The following is a 6,304-nucleotide window of genomic DNA, read 5'->3' on the forward strand; positions in this document are numbered from 1 at the left end:
TGCCATCACTCGGCATCTGTCGTCGTTTGTCATTGTCGTCCGTCATCGTCATTAACAATTATACGAAACTCTGCTTCTCTGAAACTACTTGGTAGGAATATTCCTTGGGGTATCCTGCATAGAACTGATGTGGGCATTTTTGATTCGTCAAAAAACATGACCACCATCACTAAAAATAGAACATATGGGTCAGACAGTAGTTTTTCGCATATATCTCCTAAACTGTTAGGTTTAGCTGAATTCTGACATAGCTAAAAGTGTTCAGCATAATGAGATCTATCTCGGGTCAAATGTTGGTTTTAATCTGTTAAGCCATGTTAGAGTTATTGCCCTTTTTCAACGATTTTTGCTATTTTTAATGTTATTTTTTTTTCAAAATCTTCTCCTCTGACACTACTTGACCAATTGAAACCAAACTTGGTATGAGTGTTCCTTGAGGTATCCTGCATAGAAATGATATTGGGAGTTTTGATTCGTTGAAAAACATTGCCGCCATTACTAAAAATAGAACATAGAGGTTAGACAGTAGTTTTTCACATATATCTCCTAAACTGTTGGGTTTATCCAAATTCTTTCAATAGCTGAAATGATCCATATTATTAGGACTATAAAAGTCTTCAGACTCCTTGTAAGAGTTATTGCCCTTGAAAGGGGAAAATGACCTTTTTTTTAAATAGTTTTCAGTCAATATCTTGAAAACTGATTGATTAAAAGAAACTTTCAATTGTTGAAAAGATCTTGTGATAGACCTACCAAAGACTTCTTTAGTCAAAATTGTTGGGAAACATTTTGTTTAATTTATTGCCTTTGGAAGGCAAAATTCAAGAAGGTGAGCGATTCAGGCTCCTCGGAGCCTCTTGTTCTACTTCCTGTTCAGGTGACTTTTTTTTATAATCCGCAGGTTTTAGGTTTTTCATCCTACAGGGTCAAAATACCATATGTCACAAATTCATGTCGGACACTTTCCCATTGTTATTGAAAACTACACAAAATCATATCACATATTGTGGTCCAAATTTAATTTTTTTTATACCATTAAGTATCTGTTTCGAAATCAGGAAATTATTCAGCTTTTATTCTGTTATTGCTGCAAGTACAAGATCTTCATCTTTTCATGGATATTTTATAATCAGAACATGAAGAGGAGTACATTGTAACATTAACAAAATAAAATTGATTGGAAGAATTCAAATTAATAAAAAGCATCCATCTTGGAAAAATAATTATACATTTAGGAAATTATTTTTATTAAAGTTTAATACATACTCTGTTAATATAGTTTTGAATGTAATTGCAAATTCATTGTAGGACAGGTGTATTTTTTTTTTTCGAAAAAGGTGAGATGAAACAAAATTTGTATATGTATATGAAGTTGAATACTATTTAACTAATGATCTACAGTTTACTCCTCTGAAATCAGTAGGAAATATTGATATTCACTTTATACATATTAGAATTTTTTTTTTTATAATATAGGAAATGTAATTTTATAGTTAAAGTATTTTTTCACATTACGTAATCTTGACATTCTGTTCATACTTCAATTTTCACAAGGATCAAAAACCACCAGTGCAAACTGTACTTGAATGGTTTTAACAAGAGAAATGAAAGAAAACTGGCTCGGACGTCGCCCAGTATAAAAAGGTCCGAACCTGACAGCAGATCGGACACTGTTGTAAGTATGTGGTGTCCCCAGATGGGAATCTCAGCACACTCACATCTGGTATGGAAAGTGCTCCGACCATTTCAACTAAAAGTACCCGATCACATGTTCAGTCTGCAGACCATCTATTCCAGTACAAAAATTCTGACTACTTTAAAATTATCAAACCATGTTCCATCACTTTAAACGATATACTTGACTACAACGATGACGAACCACATTGTACCATATCAAAATGTGGTATTAAAAATTATAACCGATTCTTACTTCTCCAGTTCCCTTACTAGCAAAACCTTCCATACAAGAAGTCACGATGACTTATGTTGCAAATCAACAAACTTAATATATGGATTAGAATGCAACTTATGTGGTTTAATATATGTCGGAGAAACGCAAAAACGATTAAATAAAAGAATGTGCGGTCATCGTTCGGGAATTAACACCACCAAATTCCCGACTATTTATCAAAATTTTTATCAACAAGATCATTCAATCCTCTCCATGAAAGTTCGTATTTTAGAAAAAAATTGCCATCCTACGAATAGTCCCGTTCTAAGTAAAAACTATCGTAGGGAAAGAGAGGAGTACCGGATACGCAAACTAGGTACTGCAATACCTTACGGATGCAATGACAACATCAAAAGTATAGGAAACCTTTCAAGCCAATATAACAATAGCATAAATGTGATGAATTTATTTGATAAAAATCCAAAACGGGAAAGGAGTCATGGCCATCGCCGCTATACGTCACCTAAGTTACATGATGTCTCCATAGATGGTTTCCTTCCTTTCATACAAAAACCTCTTGGACTTCATCACATTAGAACCAAACTTTATTCTATACCTCTCACTCTACTACACATCCTTTACAAAACAAGTCTTGACACTCCTGTTTCTGACCCCACCTCATCATTATACAGACTTGTTGCCATCATTTTGGATATTGGTTTCCACAGACTCTTTAAACCAGTTTGTGTGAAAAGTCAAGATGAAGAAAAACGATCATTTCTTCCACTACCTTTGTCAACAAAGGTATAGATGCAATTAATCTGGCTAACATCCTCCATCACAAAAACGTTACCAGCAAAATTCCCCCATATTTAAAAGACAAATCCATACCAATTATTTCATATTCCTATACTTCACCCATTGCATCCAAAATTTTCAATTATAAAAGGCTATTGCAGAACCTCGAGATTGAGGACTTCAAGGCTAAACCACCTGACTGTTCTTGCAAAACCTCTCCATTCAAATATGGCCCTTCTGGTCTCGTCGTTACGGGAGATTTAACCATGATCGAAAACGAATCTCTGCGTAATATCCTTTCTAAAGATCCCAAGTACCGTGAACCACGCTCCATAAATTGGAATTATAACTTTAAAGTTCTTATGGATGCCGTCGAAGACTATGCAAGAAAATGGATAAAACGAGAACAAAAAGACTTGATTCTCTGTCAGAGTGGTTAAAGACCGTGAGGTCTTTAATTTTGAAAGGGATGAAAGTTTAAGTAGGTCAATGAGTGCCAAGGCTACATCAGTTTTCAAAGACCCCGATGTAGCAAAAACATTGTCTACTATACATGACAAATATGTTGTTGTACCAGCAGACAAAGCCCAAAACAACACTGTTTTTGTCTGCAAAACGTACTACATCCAATGTTTATTATCAGAGGTAGACGTAGAAAATAATAGCAGTGATAAGACCTATACTGCTACCACTCTCTCCAATGAAGAGATTGTGGAAAACCATAAATCTGTGCTATCCTCTTTTGGTCTCTTTACCAAGGACGATGATTGTGATTTACCGTCTATGTACTGGATTCCTAAACTCCACAAGAATCCATACAAACAACGTTTCATAGCTGGATCTGCAAAATGTACCACCAAATCTCTTTCAAAATTTTTAACTTCTATACTCACAACTGTCAAAGAGGGTCTGCAGTCCTACCACAACACTTGTTACTCCTGTAGTGGTATCAATTCGTTGTGGATCCTGAAAAATTCGAAAGATATTTTGGAGACAATCAGTTCAAGACTATTATCTGAATATAATGGCATTAAAACCTATGATTTTTCAACACTGTATACTTCTATTCCTCATACTCAGTTAAAATTCCGACTTAAAAACATTATACATCGTTGTTTTTCCAAAAAAGATGGTACACCTAGATAAAAATATATAGTTCTTGGTAGAGATTCCTCATACTTTGTAAGAAGTAATTCCCAGTCATCTTCCAAATATACAGAGGAAGATGTTTACAAAATGCTGGAATTTTTAATTGACAACATATTTGTCTAGTGTGGTGGACGTGTTTTTCAACAAAGGTCGGCATTCCAATGGGAACAAAGTGTGCATCTTTACTTGCTGAGCTATTCCTTCACTCTTATGAGGCTGACTTTATATTATAGCTGATCTGATCAGAAAGAAAGAATATCGTTTGGCTGGATCCTTCAATCTCAGTTTCCGCTATATAGATGACGTATTATCTGTAAACAATCATATTTTCGGGGATTTGATACATCGCATCGCATCTACCCAAAAGAACTTGAGATAAAGGATACTACAGACACTATGAAGTCAGCCTCATATCTTGACCTACACTTAGAAATCGATGGTAAAGGAAAACAATTGACCAAACTTTACGACCAATGTGATGACTTTTCATTCAGAATTGTCAACTTTCCTTTCATCTGTGGCAACATCTCTTCGGCACCTGCGTATGGAGGGTTCATATCACAACTCATACATTATGCCAGAGCTTGCCGAAACTACGCAGACTTTTTGTATCATGCTAGAACTCTAACAAATAGGCTTCCGGAACAGGGTTATGTTGCTACAAGATTGAAGTCATCACTACAGAAGTTTAATGGTCATCGTCATGAACTCGTGGATCGCTATGGTGTATCCATCTGCACCATGAAAACTGATTTATTCAACGTGTCATAGTTTTCCTTTCCTCGTTTGTCTACCCCGGACTTGACTTTTTATGAGCAACTTGGCGGGTGTTTCTAGAAAAGCAGAGGACGCTTACCTTACCGGTGCACCTGGTCCATGCTCCCAGTTTTTAGTGGAGTCCAAATTGCTCATTTGCTTTTGTTACTTTGTATGTATGATTTTAGTTACTTTATGTTCTTTGTTGTGTATGTCTGTTTTCCATGTCTGGTCTTTGTCCCTGGATTACATTCTTTTGATTACTGCTATAACCTTGGTTCCCTTGATTACTCTTGATGCCATTTGATTAATGCTTTCACAAACAAAGTGGTCATCTCAACAGGAAGCAGAATGTAGAACTTGTAGATCTTACACGCAGTTTAGGCTGTATACGGTCAACTTTATTCCATTCACAGTTCTTAATTGTAACTGTATCACTCTGGGTTTAAATAACTTTACTGAATTTTAAACGACACTATATAATGATAAGCATGAATGAATAATATAATTCCAACACAAATCTATAATTAGAGTTTAACAGTTCTGTCCCCACATTTATTGTAAGCATATCTTGTAACAACTTCATGGATTTGAATGAAACTTTACACAAAGCAGAAAACATCATTTATAGATGTGTTAAAAGGAATATATGAAATGCCTTATTATCCCCTCGCCAACACAATTATGATGGGATATAGTAACATGACTGCCCGACCATAGTATATTTGTGAACATTACAATTAGCATCCTTCAAAAGCTCCACACAGACGTTTGTTTCCTCTTTAACTAACCGCTCTAGACAGGCCTTTCAAAATTATCTACATAATGCCAACCAAATGTTGTTTTACAACCAAATTATGATGGGCACTGGATATCATTCTTGTACAAAAATTTAGATTTCCAAGTATCATATTTGCCGAGGTAAACATTTGTATCTTCACACAATTAATCCAACATATTAGTTTAGTAAGTAACCTGTAAACTTTACTACTTTCATTATGAGGAATTTTGTTCAGGAAATTACCACTTCTCATTGAGCAGTTGTGACTCCTACATTTATCCGAATTTCTACCTTAAGAAAATAAAAATAAGCTATCTTTTGTTACTGCTTCATTAAATTCATTCATTTCTTCACTTAATCTAATTTTGGTTTTTGTCAACTGTAAGAACATTTTCATCTTCAATTACATAGCAAGTATTTAACCAACAGAAATACTGTCTCAATATCGTAAATGTCAATATACTAAGTATCTAAAACTATAATTAAAGGTAAGAGATGGCTGGCAAAGCTATTACATGTAGGATTTATCATCAGGAAATTACACTATAAATTTTTACTTTTCTTAGTTCTTGTGGTCTTCCGAGCAATTTCATAATTAGTGGAATATTCTGTCAGAGGTAATAATAACAAGTTATGATACCAAAATATTACATCTAAATTGTTCAGTAGGAGCTATATTGGAATCACCTTGTCCATCTGTCTGTGTTTTGGTCACAAAAATCTTGGCTATCACTGGACAGATTGATATCAAATTTAATATGTGGCTTTATACAGATTGGGCATATGTTATACAAGATTTCGGTTGCTGTCTGATGTCAACTTCCTGTAAGAGTGAGATATACTTAGCATGACGATCTGTTCAACATCATATTGTACAAGTCCTGTATTTTACTTAAAGCAGTATGGACAAACTACTATGCAATATTTTT

This window comes from Perna viridis, chromosome 5 (genome assembly GCF_037379345.1).
Source record: "Perna viridis isolate PV_CMFRI_1.1 ecotype Kerala chromosome 5, ASM3737934v1, whole genome shotgun sequence".
Lineage (NCBI taxonomy): Eukaryota > Metazoa > Mollusca > Bivalvia > Mytilida > Mytilidae > Perna > Perna viridis.